The 19,378-nt window shown below is 36.5% G+C and overlaps 1 long non-coding RNA gene across 3 annotated transcripts; it reads left to right on the top strand.

The window, feature by feature from the left end:
• Positions 1-15,185: 15,185 nt before the first annotated feature.
• On the top strand, positions 15,186-17,501 carry LOC113111006 (uncharacterized). 3 transcript variants are annotated; one of them, XR_003293249.1, is made up of 6 exons: positions 15,186-15,247; positions 16,180-16,288; positions 16,434-16,523; positions 16,644-16,701; positions 16,999-17,236; positions 17,305-17,501. It is a non-coding gene; the product is annotated as an uncharacterized LOC113111006 (long non-coding RNA). The 3 variants fall into 3 exon arrangements; XR_003293250.1 differs by having other exon boundaries at positions 16,638-16,701; positions 17,052-17,236; XR_003293248.1 differs by having other exon boundaries at positions 16,638-16,701.
• Positions 17,502-19,378: the final 1,877 nt, after the last annotated feature.

Below are 19,378 nucleotides of genomic sequence, written 5' to 3'. Positions count from 1 at the left end.
TAGTACAGAGTTAGTATCGCAATACACAATGACATCCCGTTTTCACAAATTCATGTTTTCTTGGTTTACACTGAGACAATAACAGTTTTTTTTTTACCTATTTTTAAAAGTTTGTGTTCTCTTGCGAGTTATTTCCACAACATGAAGCATTACGGGATACACTAAGCCTTGAATTCCATGGTATTTGAGAATCGAGATGTGGATTTAGTGTGTGTTAAGGGCACTGCGCTTTGGCATTTTTAAGATCTGGACAGTCTTGCACACTTACATACTGCCGCACACATGCACTCTCAAGTTGCCAAGACCACAAGTGTGGGTATTTGGACAAGGCAATAGCCTGTGATTAGTTGTGTAAAGTGTGCAACAAAATGACAGAAAATGCCTAAGGCGGGTTAGCTTAGTGATGTTTTGCAGAACGTTCTCTAGCTTTTGCTAGAAGTCAAAGTCTCATTTTGAGAAAATTTGTTTTCCTTCATCACCGAGAACACAGAATGGCAAATAGCGAGGGAACCGGTCTCAAGCTTAATGCATTTTTAAAGCCATTTCCAACTGCTCCAGAATAAGAAAAAGGCATGTCTCGGTTTGTGCAATAAATAATTTTTATCAGTGGCCTGCGTTATGTTAAATAGAGATCCGATAAACACGGGTGGTGGATTTCTTCCACATACTCCATTTCAGGATGCAAAAACTAGCAAATGTCAGCTTTGCTGGAGGTTGAGGATATGCTATAGTGTTGCCATGCACATAGAAGGCATTTTGTATTGCTGTCAATATTTCCTCATTCACGGCAAAGCGACTGGATTGGTGACACCCATTCCAAATGTGTCCTATCATAGATATCAGGATTTCACGAGCATAACCCACAGTTAGCCTTGGTATCGCGGCGCAGACACAATTTCCATCCCTCATCTTTTATTCAATTCACTCCTCTGGTGGAAAGGCAGTGCGAGGGTGAGAATGCAAAGCCAGAAAATATAATTTATCTCTTATGCAACTTGATGAATCTTCACTAGGTTGGTAAACGATTTAGGAGTTGCACAGCTAAATTCTTTCATGCATTTCTTCCTTCCTTGCCTCCGATCCCAAATCTAATTCGGCCACCAAAAGTTATTAGCATTTTTCCTCCCTGTACAGACATACATATTTTATGAAGCAAGCAGAGTCATTTAGTAATGCAGGTTTGCTTTTGTGGAAAAGAGATTCTAGAAGATGTGAAGGGGTAGGGAATATACAGATTTTCTGGCTAGGTTGACGTTGTGTATAGTTTACTTTCCACCCTTTGCATAAATAATAATAATAAAAACATCTTTACCATAATTAGTGTTAAGGCTACCATTTTTGTAACAAGATTTCAAATTAAGTTAAAATAAGAACACAGGTCAAAGCATCCTTAACATGCAGAGAGAGGCACACTTCTGATTAAATAATACAAGTTTAGCTGTTTTACCGTCAGTTCAGCTCTGGATGAAATAACTGCAGTATTTTCAGGTATAATCAGTAAAAACAGGGAATACACTTCTTTTTTTGGCTGCTAAAAAGTGTGTTATCTGGACGTACTACATACACCATGTTGTCGTTATCCCTGATCACCTACCAGCGTCAGTTGTGTCACTGCCATTCATAAATCCTCTCCAATGGCAATATGATTGTAAAGTGTCCATCGTATGCACACTTCAGAATCTCACCTGAAGTAGTAGGTCATCTGGGTACTTTTTGCCCACTCTTTTACAAGTTCTATGAATTCAGACATACTTCTTTTGTCACATATTGTTTTTGATATACAGCATGGAAGTACGCTATTTCAGATGCAGCTGTTGTCTTTGATCCTTGGCTTTTTCTCTTGGGTTTGTATGCCATTGTTCCTAAATAAAAAGCATGGGTCTTCAAAAGGGGCCTGCTAATTGTGGTTTAATCTCCAGAAAAATAAAAAGTATGTATTAAACAAAAAAGATACCTTTAAAGTAAAAATTCATTTAAATGTCTCCTTCCCAAATTCAAATGTGTTAAGTTTCCATTCTGTCGATCTATTCATCAAGGGGGCTTAAAGAGTTTGACACCCATACTTTGAAAATATTCTTTGTAACTGGTTTCATAAGTTGTTCATAGCTTCAAAACTGTCATTTCTTTCAGTTATGTTTTCATTACAGTTTCCATATGCCTTCCTCTGTTTGTTTGTTTGTTTGTTTTTTAAGAGAGGAAAATTCGTATTTTGCAGTCTATCACACGACTAGCTCTATTACAATTTTAAATAAATGCAAACTTCTACTTTAAATGTCATTACCAGCACGCAGCCTATATGCTTGAATGCTAGGGTTTATGACCTGAAATAGGCATCCGAGTTCCCAAACTGAAAAAAAGATTGCCTTGCCTATAGTACTATACTCCAATAAAAAGCCATCACGGAGAGTGCTCCTACTTCTTTCCATATAAGACAATGAAAAATGATGGAAATCAGAGGAGAGATAATCAAATACTAAAACAATCATTTAAAAAATGATACAATAATCTCACGCCACTGTAGATTGGGGGCACTTAGCGGAAGGTTGAGTTGTGTCAGGTCGGTCACTGTCCTCTCCTCCATCACGTCTGGCCCAGCCGTACTCCAGCACTGTCATTGGGTGCTCTAATGGTATTTATGTAATAGAAGCCGAGCATGGCATAAATTAGCCTTCAGATCAGCCTGCAGACATCTAACATCTATCAATCACTGTCACCCCAGCCCAGATGCTAAAGATCCGTCATGCTGTCACTGGCTCATTAAGTTTGCTAATTTACAGACACTACCCTACAGGAGATTACTTTGCTTTATTTGTTTTATTTTATTTCCTTCTTGATTGTTTGCTGCACCCTTCCGATGCACACCTAATTTTTGTGTGCTATCATGTTTACACTTAGGGGTTGTAGGTGGACTAGGGGTGTCACAAATACTGGTATTGACGATAACCTTGATATTCAAAGCAACAATCATCGATATCGTGTTCATTTAATGTTTGACGATATACCGGGATTAGCGATACCTGCAATATTTAAAATGAACAGTTATCTTATGATGATCACCACATGTAAATACTCCAGCTACAGTACCTGGTTGAGCTCCGAGGTGCTAGTATTGTGCCTTAACGCTGACACCTGTCAAACTAGAAAAAGACGCAATGCTCGCAGATCACTACACTCCCAGGATAGTCAAAATAAGTTGCCATTATTTTACTAATCATAGAATGGGAAATGTTATATTAACCTGTTAACAGCGGTTTTCTGTGTTCATATATTTAAGTAAAGGGTGATTATTTTAATAAGTACAGCATTTTCTTTACTTGTCTTATTTTTGTATTTGCAAATTAATATGGCCTGTGCATAGTAACACTTTATTTCTTTATTCAAATCTATTAGCAGATACACGATTAAAAATTAATCTTGAAAAACTCAGCGACCATATTTCTACATTAAACTCTGTAAAATGTTAAGGTGGTCCCAGTGCCATGCACTTAATGCCTCATCTGCAGTCATTCTTCAATATGGTTCATTAGTTAACATTAGTTAGTGAAGTGACATTCAGCCAAGTATGGTGACCCATATTCAGAATTTGTGCTCTGCATTTAACCCATCCGAAATGCACACACACAGAGCAGTGAACACACACACACACACACTGTGAGCACACACCCGGAGCAGTGGGCAGCCATTTATGCTGCGGCGCCCGGGGAGCAGTTGGGGGTTCGATGCCTTGTTCAAGGGCACCTAAGTCGTGGTATTGAAGGTGGAGAGAGAGCTGTTCATGCACTCCCCCCACCCACAATTCCGTCCGGCCCAAGACTAGAACCCAGTTAACATATATAAATAACATAAATAATGATGAACAATATTTCCACAGCATTTATTAATCTTAGTTCATGTTCATTCCAGCATTTACTAATGCATTATTAAAATCACAAGTTGTGTTTGTAAACATTAATGCACTATAAACCAACATAAATAGTGACTCTATTTTTATTAACATTAACAAAGATTAAGAAATACTAAATGTTTTGTTCATTGTTTCATTTCTGTTAGTTAATACATTAATGTTAACAAATTACATCTTAAGTTACCACTGTTGAACTTGACAGTATTTTCTCTCTAGTTATTTCACAGGAGCTTCAAAAAAGACGGAGGAAGACAGGAGTCTTGTGCCCTGCGTTTATCGCTATCCTTATGTATGATGGGTGAAAAACAAAAGAAAATAGACTTAAAGTAAAAATTTATTTGACTGGGATCTTTTTTCCCCGAGGTTTCTATAGATATCACAATATATTGATATTGATAACTGAGATATGAAAAATCTAAGGTGGACCAAAAACGGATAGACTTCTTCAGTATTTCTGTTGGTAGATTGGCTTGAGTTCTGTGAAATGCTATTTTTGTGATGCCTAAAATGAGGCCAGATCAGCAAATGTGGGAAAAATTCTTGCCTTTTAGCATTTTCTTGCCAACCATAAGCTAAATGGGCCATGAAATGTAATCCATCAGAGCAGCTTTTAACACTGTAATCTAAATGGACTCTGTTGTGATTACCACCTGCTCATGTGCTGTCTGACTGCATGATGCAAGTGTCATATGCACACATGTAACAAGTTTCAGTAATTCAGAGCAGAACCCCAAAATACATGCAGAAAGACACTACAGTGAAAAATTATTTTTTTTTTTTATATATATAAACAGCTATCAGCATGAATGTGGAAAAGGAACAAAAGCATGCTGAAAAGGCATATGCAAGAGTTTATGCTACACCTTTTATTCAGAACATTCATTACTTGAAATATCTGAAAGAATAAAAAATAAAGAAATAATAATAATACTTTGAAAGTTCTTCAGACTCTGGGACTCCAAAAGCAGAAGCAGATAACTCCTTAACTACTTTTTGATAAAATATCCAATTCCCGAGATTTGTAGTGCAGCAATGAATGAAGATGTCATTTAAACAACAGGCTAAAGTCATTTGAGAAAATCCATATTATGGCATTAACAACTTATCTCACTTTCTTTGACTCACTTCGTGGACACATACTGAACTGTAGATCTGGTGGTAATTCAGCCACTGAATGTGAAGCAAAGTATACTAAAAACTTCATTCTAGATGACCCAAACCCCCATTTATCAGAATCACATATAACACCCCAGACAGATGACTCATATAAGGGGAAAATGAGAATCTTTGGAGACAGATTGCTATATGAAAATAGTGCGTTACCAGCAAATTGAAAAAAAAAGTAAGGTTTCACCATTTGGTGGGTTAAAAGGTCTTTTCATGTAATAATATTGATAGAAATGATGAGTCATGGGAGTTAACAGAGGCTTCACGGTCACTATTGTCAATATGTGGATTCACTAATGGTGCCAGAATTAATACTGCCTGCCAGTGAGACACAAGATGTACATATACTAGATTCCATTTTTATTACCATTTAAGTATCTAAAATAAAAAGTCAAGGTAAAGATTATTTAAAATAATTTCATTAATGACTCTAGTTAAGGTCTTTGCTTCCAGTCATTCAAGCAACATGTACTCTTATAGGTTGTTCTAGTTGGTTAGTTAAATTATTGGAAACAGAATGCAAAGCTCTCAGCAAATCAATCATGGAGGCACACCTGTGTGAGCAATGACAAGTGGACATGAACAAAACGAATTGGAGTATTTAAACAGGTCTCAGACAAGCGCTGAATATCAAATAGGCTCACAATGAGAAACCAACAGCACTCAATGTCATCCTGGAATAGGCTTTCTTGCTCAGCGGTGTGGGTAATGAGTTTAAGGTTGAGTCTTTAATTGTTTAGTTTGAGGAGGCTCTAGTTATCAGTATGGAGGAATGAGGGGGAAGGAGCAGAGGTTTGCGGGTTATTGATTTCCTGTGGTGGTTGACGCCAAGGCTCCATCATTTGCATTAGTTCTTAATCAACATTCCAGCACAAAGTCTGATAAAATGAGAGAGAGAGAAATACAGAAAAGAGAAAAATTATAGTGCTTGGAGATTGAATGGAATCTCAGTTATGTTCCAGTTTCTCATCAGATGTTACTGGGATAAAAAAAAGTGAATGCTGCCTATGAAATATCACAAATGAGACCTTTTTAATGTCACAGCTACTGTATGTCTTGTAGGAGAACCTATAAGCCACCCATAGAAAGATTGTGATAGAACTGCTAATAATTCAATCTTAAATTGAAGTCTCAGTCTAAATTGTCTGTAAGCTTGCATTTTAATATTTGCAGATTGAACAGTTATTTTTTTATACAATTTTCTCTCTTTTAAGGATACCCAATGAAGAGAGAGAGAGAGAGAGAGAGAGAGAGAGGAGCGGAGAAACAGGAGACAAGACAAATATCTCCTTTTGAGTTCCATTCAATCTTATTGTTGTCCAAGAGCGAATTGTCCTATTTGTGATTTTGGTCATTTCATTTTTAGCTAGCAATAAATAAATAAATGAATAAATTATTAAACACTTGCAATTAAATTAATGAAGGGGGGAAATTGTAAAGCATAAAGAGATGAACATTTAAAAGGAGGGAAAATAAGAATAAACAGCATTTGGTTTTCATGCCGGTGATCAAAAGTCTTTTACTCCGTGCTGAGAAGGCTTTGGGGCAGCGTGTTTTTGTTTCAACCTCCTCGTCTTTCTCTTCCTCTTTTCTCCCTGTGGAATACATGTTTGTTTGCATCTCAGAATTGATAAACGGAAGGGGGTGCAAGATACAGAGGGGTGACGTGACATGAAGAATACCAGGCAGGCAACATAGTGCGTGACAGAGGTAATGAATTCTTCAGCGAGGCAGGAATGCAAGGCGACACTGTTTGAGGATCAGTTTTTAATAAGAAGCCTGGCTCTCCCGTGCAGTACTAAAAAACAATATTTTAATCAGAGCCATCCTGCCAGTTATCTTTTCACCACCTGATTAAGTCAGAGTTAGCGGATATGGTTCCTTGTATTGTGAATGCAAAGAGCCTGCTCTCCGTGGCTCAATTAAAGAGCCAGGCCGCAGTGGCATGCACAATAAAGGCAAAGGCATGCACAATAATCCTGTTTTCTACAGGCAGAGCTGAATTTTTAGTACTGGAGGGTGGTGAGTTACAGTAGTGCCAGTGACAACAGCTATACAAATGCTATACAAATGACATTACTCATTTACATGTGCTACCAAAAATGCGTCACTGTGAAATTATGAAGATTATGACAGTGTGTCTGTGGATTGCTAGAATAATGGAACTGAACTTTCGGTTCTAAAACATCACGGATCTAAAACTTCAATGTGGTGTGACAAACGGCAGCATGAAGCACACATGAATAAATCAGATTTTCCTTGACTTTATAATAGTATTTTTAAAAAGATTAGACTTTCCTTTATCATTCAGTAGAACTGTGTTTATGAATCAAAATGACTCAAATTATTGGAGCAGGTCATAAAGTGTTTTTAATACTCCTCTGTTATCTACACTTCTGTGTACAAACCAGAATAAATGACAGAATCTCTGGATACAATTCCTTGTGTTTTTAAGCATTTAATACTCCTAGACCAGCGGTTGTGGTTTTATAGACTGTGGGTAGAGATTATGGCATAGTGTGGTGTATAAATGCTGTGTGAAGAACTCGATGGCCAAAGAAAGAGGATTATTTTTGGGATTCAGTGCAGCCCTGTGTATTATTAATTTATGTAAATCCATTTATTGGGTTTGGATCCTCTCTTGAAATGCTCAGGGTTATATGAGTATGTTTTAATGCAAAATTGACCAGATGAATATACAGTAATTCCAATGCATTATTTAAGATACAATAAAAAAGTTTTGAATGAGTATTCCAGTAAGTTTTCTTTCCATTGATCGGAGCGAACTCGACAAAAAGAAAGAAAATGATTGTGATGGTGGTCACAGAATGCCTTGTGTCATGACCTGGTTTGATGTACCACAACTGCCCAGTTCAATCTGTTTGAAGATAAAACAACGAAGATCCGGATGTGGGAACACAAGTTATTACATCACTGAAAAACAGCCCCATAGCCAAAATCAAAAGGCCTGTATACAGCTTGGCCTCAGAGAGGAGAGAGATCTTCAATTTCTCTGAGCTTTATTGACTGATGTCACTGTATATATGAAGGACGACCCACATTCGAGTGACAATTTCCATCATGCCCAGTTGGACTATAAAATCCCATCACACTTGACTGGACAAGGAAGAAATGGACATCAGTCAACATTCTGCAGAGACAGTCAATAAAGGACATGCTTTTAATTAAGTGAAGATATATAAAAGTTACGAGTCTCTTTGAGAATTGGGCGTTCTGCTTTAAACATCCAGTGAGAGCAGAAAATAAATAACAGGCAAGGAGAGAAGGGAATAAACTAATTGCTTACCCTTGTGAGATAATTTTCTAAACATTAAATCCACTCATATAACAATACCCATAAGTGCTTCGCACATGCACTGCTTGAACACTGCTGTTTTTATCAATTACATGATCAGTTTGCATTGTTTGCTTGAACTAAATATAATCCTGACTCAGAGGATGCAATGCTTCCTCTATTTCTCTCTACTCTGTTCTTTGCATAATTCTACGCTGCTGTAAAAGAGGCGCATGTCTCCTTTTGTGAATACAATTCTTTCTCGTCTTTTCTCTAAAGCAAGAACATTGAAAAGATGCCTTGTAAATGTTAATGTAACCATGGAGATGTTTGAGAATTATGGTTTATGGGCAAAAAATTAGAATTAAAAAGATTTGGGAGAAAATTCTGTCATAATTTAATAAAAACCTATTTTAATTTATTTTGTCTGTGGAACACAAGAATTGTTTAACTTTTGACCATACTATGAAATCAGTCAACACTAGACCCAACTGACTCTTATTGTATGGACAAGGAAATAAAAAAACACTGAGGAATTATTATTTTTTTTTTTTTTATATGTTCTTTGTGTTCCAGAGAAAAGAGAAATGGCAATATGATATTATGGTAAAACGTAACTGATTTCGTATGAATTTGATTGATGTGAATCACACAAAAACTTGCAATTTATAGAAAAGCAAGCATGAAGGTCCACCCTTAAACATAAGCTTCACTAGGGAATAAGCAGATGGAAACATGCAAATGAGATTATACGAAATCATAGCCACGTACCATTTTGCCAAAATGTAAAATAGTTACAAATTGCCATAGATTGTGTTGGAAACACATACAGTTCTGAAATGAAATGTTGTGTGAACCATCCATGTAAAACTCCAGATCTCTATGGATCTCTATGGATCGTACCTCGACTGTGGTTTCCTAAGAAGAATAAATGAGGACCTAAAGTGCAGTTTAGTTTTAAAATTTACACATTCCTATTCATTTAGGTCAATTAAATTTTTTATTGAAAGAGTTAAGAAATCACAGTCTGCGTGATGACCATTTTAAATACTCTTAGTAAAATATCACAGCTGTCAGATCCTTCCCACTTTTATTAAGAATCATTCCACAAGTGATGAATTTAATTTACATTGGCCACAGATCCAATCTCCGAAAATTACAGTAAAGGAGTCATTATGCAAATCTTTTAATTTGCATGTGAACTACCCCTGACCCTTTTCAATTCAGGTAGAAGGGTTATATGTTGCTATTAAATCACAAATTTGCTTTTCTCCAAATGAATGAGCATCTTGATCCCGTTTTTTAACAGTAATATCAATTGTGTGATTGTAGGAGTGAAATTAGTCTTACATGCGTCTATGACCTTTACAGTATGAACAAGATATTCGGACCCACTTTATATTAAGTGGCCTTAACTACTATGTACTTACATTTTAATTAATAATTTAGTACAATGTACTTATTGTGTACATTCATGTTTTTACATTGTACTTATATTTAAAAAAAAAAGACATCTAATTACATCTGTACTTAATTTCTGTAATTACATCTATAATTACACTGTTGACCCATACTTTACACCTTAACCCACCCTTAAACTTACCCATACCTCCAACCCTCTCCCTAACCTTACCCCATCCCACCTCAATAGGAGCAAAAGTGTTTTACAATACAATATGAACACAATAAGTACATTGTACTTATTTTTTATGTAAGTACATAGTAATCAAGGCCACCTAATATAAAGTGGGACCAGATATTCAAATCAAATCTGACTAAATGACACCAAAGTATCACCAGACCCCAAATCTATTCACACCATGCCAGATGCCAAATTTTTGTAATTCTCTGCAAAAAGATTACATGATGGTACATCTCAGCATAAAGATTTAGCTTCTAGACATGGTGTGAAAAAATTGGTGTTGAATATAATTATTTTCTGTGTCAGCTTCACAACACAACCTATAATGAAACAGATTAAACAATAACTAAAAGTTGTGTATAAATGTCATGAAAAATGTGTCTCTGTAGCACAGTGAAAGCGAAGTTAAATGACCCAGGCTAAACAGCACACTTCCTTGAACTTTTACTCTGCTGTGCTGTATTGGCTTCTTTCCCAGTAGGCTGGTTAACATAGCTGCTAGGTGACTTTTTGTGGGGACACAAGCCTTAACAAAGTGTAACGCTGCAAAATTGGCCTACATTTGTCAGAACCGACAGATCTTGGTCATTTCCTACCACAGTAAAGATCACATTTAGCTCATGAAGGGAAAAAAAGTCTTTGGTTTCTATAAGTGGACATGGTAAACAGCGGTGTGATCAAATATCTCTGTGTACGTGCACAAGGTCACCATTCTAGGACAAACTAGACCGTTACAGAAACATATATTTAAATACACAAGTTTACAACGTTTTATATATATATATATATATATATATATATATATATATATATATATATATATATATATATATATATATATATATATATACCCTGAGACAAATTTACTGGAGTAAAAAAAAAGATAATTAGCCTCTCCTACACACAATGTTTGGGCCTGTAAATTCAAAACAACCTAATAAACTGTTAAATTAAGGTGGAGGACGTCTCCTGTGCCTGTCACATAGTTGAAAAACCCCTTTTATTCCACTTCATTTGTCACTGTATGTCACAGAGACTACAGTTTTGAGTATTCATAGAACAAGGGCTTTACCTTTCAGTTTGAGGAAGGAAATAAATGTGTCTCCCTCATCTTTCAGCTCATGAATATTCTGTTCCTCTGCGACCTCCTCAGCAAACAACGGAGAGTGATAACTCAGACAAGCAGCCCTTGTTACATACCTTCCCTTACAAGCTCTGGAGCCATCGCCTATTCTGTTACACCACACAAACTTGTCTTGGGATGTCAAAATATCTAATTTGCATTAACACAAGGCCATGAGCTAAGGTGTAGCAATTAACCTCACATGGAACGACATGGACATGGGGGCTGAGGCTTCAGTGGACAGGCCACACATAGAGAGGGTCTCACACACAACACAGAGTAATGTGAGCTGCTCAATAAGCCATGCAGCCCCTTATAGTTCAGTCTAATTAATGGAAAAGAGCTCTTGTTCCGGCAATTTAATGTAATAGTCTCTCTTTATATGTTGGTATCTCTGCAAAAGTTTATTATTTACAGTAGGCCTACTTGAAAAGTACCCTCATGTTATTCCAAACATGTATGATTTTATTTTCCTGTAGAATGCAATATAATGTATTTGGAAGTTTTGAAAATTGTTTTGTTCACGCAATGCAAGTCAATTGCGATCTCTGCATGTACAAAAAAAAGATGAAACGACAATCCTCAAAATATATTTTGTATTCCACAAAAAAAACGAAAGTCAAACATGAGAGGATAAGCAATGACAGAATTGCTTCAACATTTATGAAAATGGTCTGTTTCTGAAGCTGTTGTCTTCCTCGTCATCAAGTGCCAATCACAGAGCCCCTGGTGACCAGCCGGAAAACAACACAAAAAATATTTTCAAGGTCTCAACCTTCCAGAAAACCTTCTATTTACAAATGTACTTGTCCTGTCTGCCCTGCTAAAAAAAATTGTGCTTGCTATTTTAGGCTGCTTTATTTAACAATGTGTGTTAATGCTATGCTTATTGCCATTCTCCTCTCCTAAACAACTTGGAAATGTGACTAATAGGCGTCATCCAGGTGACAGCAGCATTTGGCATTTTCCTGCCTCGTGGGAAAACAGAATCTAAAGATATGTCACAAAAAAAGAAAATTATTGCATACAGCTTACATAAGGATGCAGTTAGCTTTCTTCATGTGGTTAAAGAAAACAAATAGAACGTAAACTAAAGAAAGTAATAGGCCTATTTGAGAAAATTTCTCACCAACAATATATGTGAACATCATGTTATATAGCTACAGCACCAGTGTATCGAATGAAACACATACAAATGAAGTGATATGATAGTTACTCGTGTTTACCCACTGATCTTGCAGTTGCTTTGTTAAAGAGGTGGTTGAATGTTCTTTTCTAGGCTTGATTGTGTTTATGGGGTGCAGTCTAAACATGTGTTCATGCTTTGTTTTTTAAAGACGCATTATTTTTCACATAATTTACCATTATTCCACACAGGTCTTGTCACAGTGTGGTGCGGGAGAGAAGCACGTAAAAGAGGAAGATATAATAAACAGTCTTTAATACTTCACAGAGGGGTAATCCACAGCAGGGTAACAGAAAACACACACACACCAGGATAATTTAGATGTATTCCATACATGAGACTGGACAACCAAACACTGAACAGACTGCAACTTAAATGGGGAACGTAAATGAGGATAACTGATACTGAACACCTGAACATGATGGCACACTCAAGGAGAGACAGAAAATAGGTCAAAGAGTACGATATGATATATGCACAGATTTGTATGTGCACCCCTAGTTTCCTCTTCATTTTCTCTAAAGCACCACAGCATGGCCTCGCCCCCTTTGTTACGCGTTCAATGGGGCGGGGTTTATCAGGGTTTGTGATGTAACGGATCCGGGAAGAAGATCGTTGTAGTCCCTTACCAGCCATTTTTGTAAGCATTAAGCTGCCAGAAAAGACAATATATCTCTGTTTGTATTTAACTTTAAGCACTGCAACTTTGCAGATTTTATGTTCATACCGCCACATTACACACTGACAAATGTTAAAAAAGTGAAATTGCAATCAACCTTCCCTTTGAAAAAAAAATATGAGCAAATACCAAACATATATAGTTTGTCAGCACATTAAACAGAGTTTCGCAAACTTAGATCATTCATTGTAGCAATGCAAGCTAGCCATTATGTTCACAGTGCCCTTGGTTTTTACTGAGCATGCACATATGGTGTTAATCTATATGGTTTGTTGCCATTGCTTCTGCAGTCGTCTACTGTATTTTCAAATGCATTCTCTTGTCTCGAGCTCACCAGCAGGTTCAAAATATAAATACATGGTGTGTGACCCTGCAAACAATGCACAATCCAAAGATTTCCCATCTCAGCATGTTACTGTCTCAAAGCAAGGCTTTAATACATGAGCTAAGTGGTATTCCCAGGCACTGTGTGTACGGTATTATGGAGACATCTCTTTATTCAATTTGCACCCATAAATGAAAATTCTATTAAAACAATTTGCCTCTAATAAGTCAAAATAATGAGTATGCAAAATAAATTGTATAGTTACAGTTACATTTTAAAGTAATGACATATATTTTCTCAGCATTCAGCATCATATGTTGCTTCTAAAATGAAATCTTGGGCCCAAACAAAACAAACCAAGTGTAACGTCTCCAGAGTTGGCCATTGATTTCCCCGTAATGAAAAACACAATTAGCATTTCTTAATTATGATTCACAAGCACTGATGTGTTTTCCTGCTTTTTCATCATTCTCCCATGACTGCAACATATGGAGTGAGTTAATCAAGCTAATGATCTAATTCACTGACTTCATTATTTCATGTAATTCATTTTCAACAAGTCCTCCAACTCATACGACCGTATGGGTCGTTTGTCACTATCCATAAATACGACCCACACGAGCGTTCTCTAAATTAGCGCCCCTATTGGCAACAGGAGGTATGATAAATGAACTTTCGCCTAAATGCATTTTGGGTTTATTTTAACATGTTTGCTATTTGCGTTTTGAATTGTTTGATTTAAACTCTCCCAGATGTTCGTGGATTTTGATGATATGGATTTTAGATGACTTCGAGACATGTACAGGTAAGGTTTTCTCCCGTCTCATAAAGTAGTCGATCGTTTATGAATAATATGAGTTTTTATTTTCAAATCGATACTGGACACTGTATGTCCTATTAAACCAGTTTGACGTTCAAATCATTTAATCGAAATCTGCAGCTTTATAAAGTTAGTTTTCATTGTGATATTCGTTTGAAATTCGCCTGTGGTGGAAAGAGGTCATGTAAAAGTCGCGCATTTACCATGTTTTTACCATAGTAACATGTCGCTGAACCATGTCACGTGTTATAAAACCTCAGTAACCACAACTCAATGTATCTCCCGTCATAACTGTAGTTTTACTTTGGTATTTGTAGTATAAACACGTTACCATGCTTTTCACCACAGTAACTGTGCTTATCGTGTACTCTTTAGTTAAGTAACACATTTGCCATGCCTTTAATACCTTTTTGTAATGTAATTGTGATTCAGTGTTTTTTTTCTTTTCAGTTTTGCAGTTTCTTCATATCACATACATCTCCAGCTCCTACAACAACATTCAGTGTCCAGCAGCTCTTTATGATGCTCTCTCTCTCTCTCTCTCTCTCTCTCTCTCTCTCTCTCTTTCTCTCTCTCTCTCTCTCTCTCTCTCTCTCTCTCTCTCTCTCATTTTCCTTTCCTATTTTTCTGAACTGTAATTCATAAATAAGTCACACATATTTTTCTTTCTTTCTCTTGTTCATCATGGCATATTTTCACAGCTCAGAATCAGATTTTGATCAGTTCTTGTATTAACAGGGAACTTGTACTCGAAGCTCAACTTGAAGAAGTTTCCAGTGAAGATGAAGTCCTTCAAAGGTTCGACACAGGTAATGTTGAAGATATGTAGTTATAACTGATTTACTTTAATTAATTTATCCTTACTTTATGTTAATAACCTTCCTTATAGTCCTTCCTTTCAAATATTTTGTTCACAGATCATTTCTAACACACTGTCTAAACATGTATGTATTAAAACAACAACAACAACGTGTTACTTTTTCTTTATTCCAGCTGAAAAGGAAGACCATGGGCCTGTCAAACCTTGTTTGTGGAGAGGGATGAATTTGACCATCTTGTGTGTTTACGGAGAAGACCAAAAGCTGCTAAGGCAGATATTTCCAGAGGTACGTCTGTGTTGATCTGAGCACCTCGACAGAACTTTACTGCAGTTACATTTTGCACCGAATTTTATGTTTTTTACTTTTTTAAATACCTCACGACCCCATCAGTACAAACCCTGTGCTATGTCAAAGTATTAATAATTCAAACAATTTCAGCAAATTCATATGATATTGTACAAGCGTACTCTCCAGCTTTTCCTCCTGCTGTCACTGACCATCGCCTCAGCTCTCATGCAGACTGTGTCCATTTTAAGTAGTCAGAGCGTTATATCCTAAAGTTTATATTGAGTCCACTGTATTCTTTATTAGCACCGTCTTAACCCGTTCTAAACAGTACATGATATCTGTCCGCACCTCACAGTCTGCCTTTATTTCCATGTTGATTTTAATTGAACACGTCTGTTTAAAAGCAAGTCAGGAAATGCTGTGTAACTTGTCATGTGACACATCAGATCTTCAGTTAATTTGGCCAAATTAGATCATTTAAGGCTGTTCACACCAAGAATAGTAACTACAATAACTATTTTAGCATCCACACCAACATCAACCAATGATAAAGTTATGTTTATTAATATACACACTGCAGCGACGTTGATGTCTGCCACTTTAAATGATCAAGCTTTTGAAATGTGCATTTTGATTGGCTGTTTAATGTTCATCAGCTGGAAAATATATTCCACTGATGTTGTTCCTCTGTGTCATTAAGTATGGACTCATCCTTGGTATGAAGAGGTCTTTAAACTGCTTACAACAATCCTGCTGCATGTTATAGTGTAGAAAATAATTGAGAATAATATAGCTTGAAGATACAGCTTTCTTCCCTCTCATTTTGTTAAACTCAAACGCAAGATTTTGCCTTTCTTTGCTTGTTTGTCTTCATCTTAGTCCTTTACTCTCTCCACTCACTCACACATTCTCTCTTGCTCTGTTGTAAGGTACAAACAGAGCGGATGGTTGCATGATGGCCTCTTTCAGGTTTGTCAACTGAATGTCTACTAGTGTGGCTCAGCAAGTTCCTGTCATGATCAGCCCTCTCCAAGAAAGGTTTGTAGAAAATTGTAATCAATATTCATTTAATCCTCTAACCTGAATCTTTTGGTGAATTTACTTAATTATATCTGTCTTAATTCATATGTAATAAGCAATAGTAATTAAACATGGGGTTAATAGACATATTTTTGTTTTACAGCTGAAGAGCAAAAACACAAACAACATCAGTCCTGTTGGGGATGAGGAATGATTATGGCTCTATTGTGCCCAAACAGAAAAGAGTGAAAAGGTGCTCATCCCCATTGATGTGTCTGTATTCAAGCAATGCATTAGTACAGCATATGATGTTGATCTCTATTCAAGTCAGCAATTATCATTTTTCACATATACATCTTTTTATAAGTCCTAGAATGAACAAATCATCAGGGCATCATTTCTGGAATTTGGGCAGAAAATGACTGAATATGGTGAGTACTGACACCTGCACCTGTATTCACCAAAACTATTTTCTTATGGACTTACAGTTTTTGAAGGAGGATGAAGTCAGTTGATGGAGAAATGAAGAACGAGATGTGTTGTATATGAAGACTTCAGATGCAAAAGCCTTTAAGTTCTGTATGAAATGTTTCTTCTAAGAAGAATTTTAGAAGAAAACTTCAGGTGGAACTTAGATGCCTTTGCATCTGAAGTCTTCATATGTACTATGAGTTTTCAATACATAACTGATTTGTTATGACTGTTTTTATTATTTTCTACTTGTACAGAAAGACTGCAGTAGAAGGAAAGCTGGTACTGAGAACATTTGTCTTCACTCCAGACTAAAGAGAAGCGGGTCTGAGGCCAGAGATGGAGGAGTCAATGGTCACCAAATGCAGCGCTGCAGCCTGAAACTGTGAAGACTGAATTCCCAAACAGCTGTGTGACTGCACAGATGTTACGGCCATAAAAGAAACTTCACAACTGAGAGCCCATACCTCCAACAACCTTCAACAGGAATCAATGGTATGTCCATTACAACAATTCTAAATAATAATAAATATATAATTGACACAATGATTTTGTCTCTCCAGGACATCTACGCAAGGTTTTTCTTTTGTGAGGACCGTCAGAGACTCCAGCCACACGAGCCATGGATTGCTCTCAACATCACCATCAGACAGACATTATCACAGAACCAGCACCAGCAGACTGCAAAACAAGTTCCTTCAACAGGCAATCAGACTGAACTGAACTCGTACCAGTAACACCACACACACACACACACACAAACACACACACACATACACACACCAGCAGCCTCATACTGTGTGCACTGCACTCTATCAGCTACACTGACTGGACTCTGACTCACTATTATTCTGCAACCTGATATTCTGTTTGCACTAATTCATACTGTACTGAAAGTGAAAGTGACGTGACATACAGTCAAGTATGGTGACCCATACTCAGAATTTGTGCTCTGCATTTAACCCATCCGAAGTGCACACACACAGAGCAGTGAACACACACACACTGTGAACACACACCCGGAGCAGTGGGCAGAGGTATATCTACAGTATACAGTGATTGTTGTTAATTGTTTTCATTTTGTTCTCTCTGTATAGTATAGTATTGCACTATATTTTCTACCTGTATTGAGCTCTTATGTATACGGTTTATATTTTTTGATACTGTATATGTGTTGCAAATATATTCAGTACTTGTCATGCTGCAGTTTGCAGAAAAGCATTTTACCACCTGTATACTTGCATTCATGGTATTGTGATAATAAAAGATTTGATTTGAATTGGTCACATGACTTGTTCATCAGTTGTATTGTTGTGCTGGATAACAATTGCAAATTGTTATGACATTTGAAGAAAGATCATGATAGAGACATGGATTTGAAGAAAACCAGGAGAGCTCTGATATGAGAAGGAAACTGGATGTGATTCTTTGGTGCTCAAGACATTTCACCATGCCTTCATCTGGGTTTCTTCATCTGATTAAAATAAAATGGTTTTAATGTAACCCATTTTTATTCACTGAATATAATTGTCTAATATGCTTCTTTATCGGTCTTTATGCTGCATCCTAGTAAAATATTGCGTATGGTGTTGGATAATCAAGTATGTGAATATTCTGTACTAGAGATGGTTTTTTGGTAGATACACCATTTAATTTTGTAAACAACACATATAATCACCATGGTTGTTTTGATGAAGACATGAACATTTAGTAATATTAATGAAATTCAGTTAGATGAAGAGCTGCATTAGAAGAGACTGCATGGACTTCATGCACAACTGAAGGTGATGAATCAAGGAAAGATCAACATGAATCCTGTTCTGTATTATAATGAAGATGTTCATGCACATTACTGATGTCTAGCTCCTGAGCAGGACAAAGATGAGACATTCTTTACAGAGATTTATGAATTAGGTATTTTATATTATGATTCTTTAAATTGCATGAATTGTATGGAACCATAAACTGCACACTGTCACACATTGTCTTACTGAATGACACATTGGCCTTGTCTGATGAAATGTCAGAATATGTATTTGTTGTCTTTGTTTACTATTAGCACTGTATTATTGCTCTTGATCTTATGAAATAAATTGAGCTCTTTCCAAATGGGCACTTATGTTGATTTTCTGGTGTCTTAATTCTAAGATAACTATGACTTCCAACTTACATAATGGTATGCTTTTGAAAAGACAACCTACAAAATGTGTCTCAACAGTTTGTTGCCAATGATGAGAATAGAGCTGTGCATTTTTTTCCTGCCCTTCCATCCCCAGGGGCCCAGTAGAGTCCCCTTGAAGAGCAAAACAATTAACATTCCAAATGGCTGTAAATCAAAATCTGATTATAGTTTCAAAAAGAAAATTGGTAGGACAACTCATTATGCTATGTTTACTAAATAATGTTTGGCACAGCTTTCAAACATTCATAGAAAAGTGCTATACATGTGTTTATAAAAGTACTCTTAGTAAAATAAAAAATGTCAGCCTGCCTCTCACATATGTCATATAACTTTGCACAATAAACATGCTTAGATATCCCTTTGTTTAAAAAAAGAAGTATTTTTCACAATTTCATTATTAAACATTTTAAACTACATTGCCCATAAGCCTAGCCATTCTATCGATGGAAAGTGAA

This window comes from Carassius auratus, chromosome 2 (genome assembly GCF_003368295.1).
Source record: "Carassius auratus strain Wakin chromosome 2, ASM336829v1, whole genome shotgun sequence".
Lineage (NCBI taxonomy): Eukaryota > Metazoa > Chordata > Actinopteri > Cypriniformes > Cyprinidae > Carassius > Carassius auratus.
This window is presented reverse-complemented; position numbering and strand designations above follow the sequence as displayed.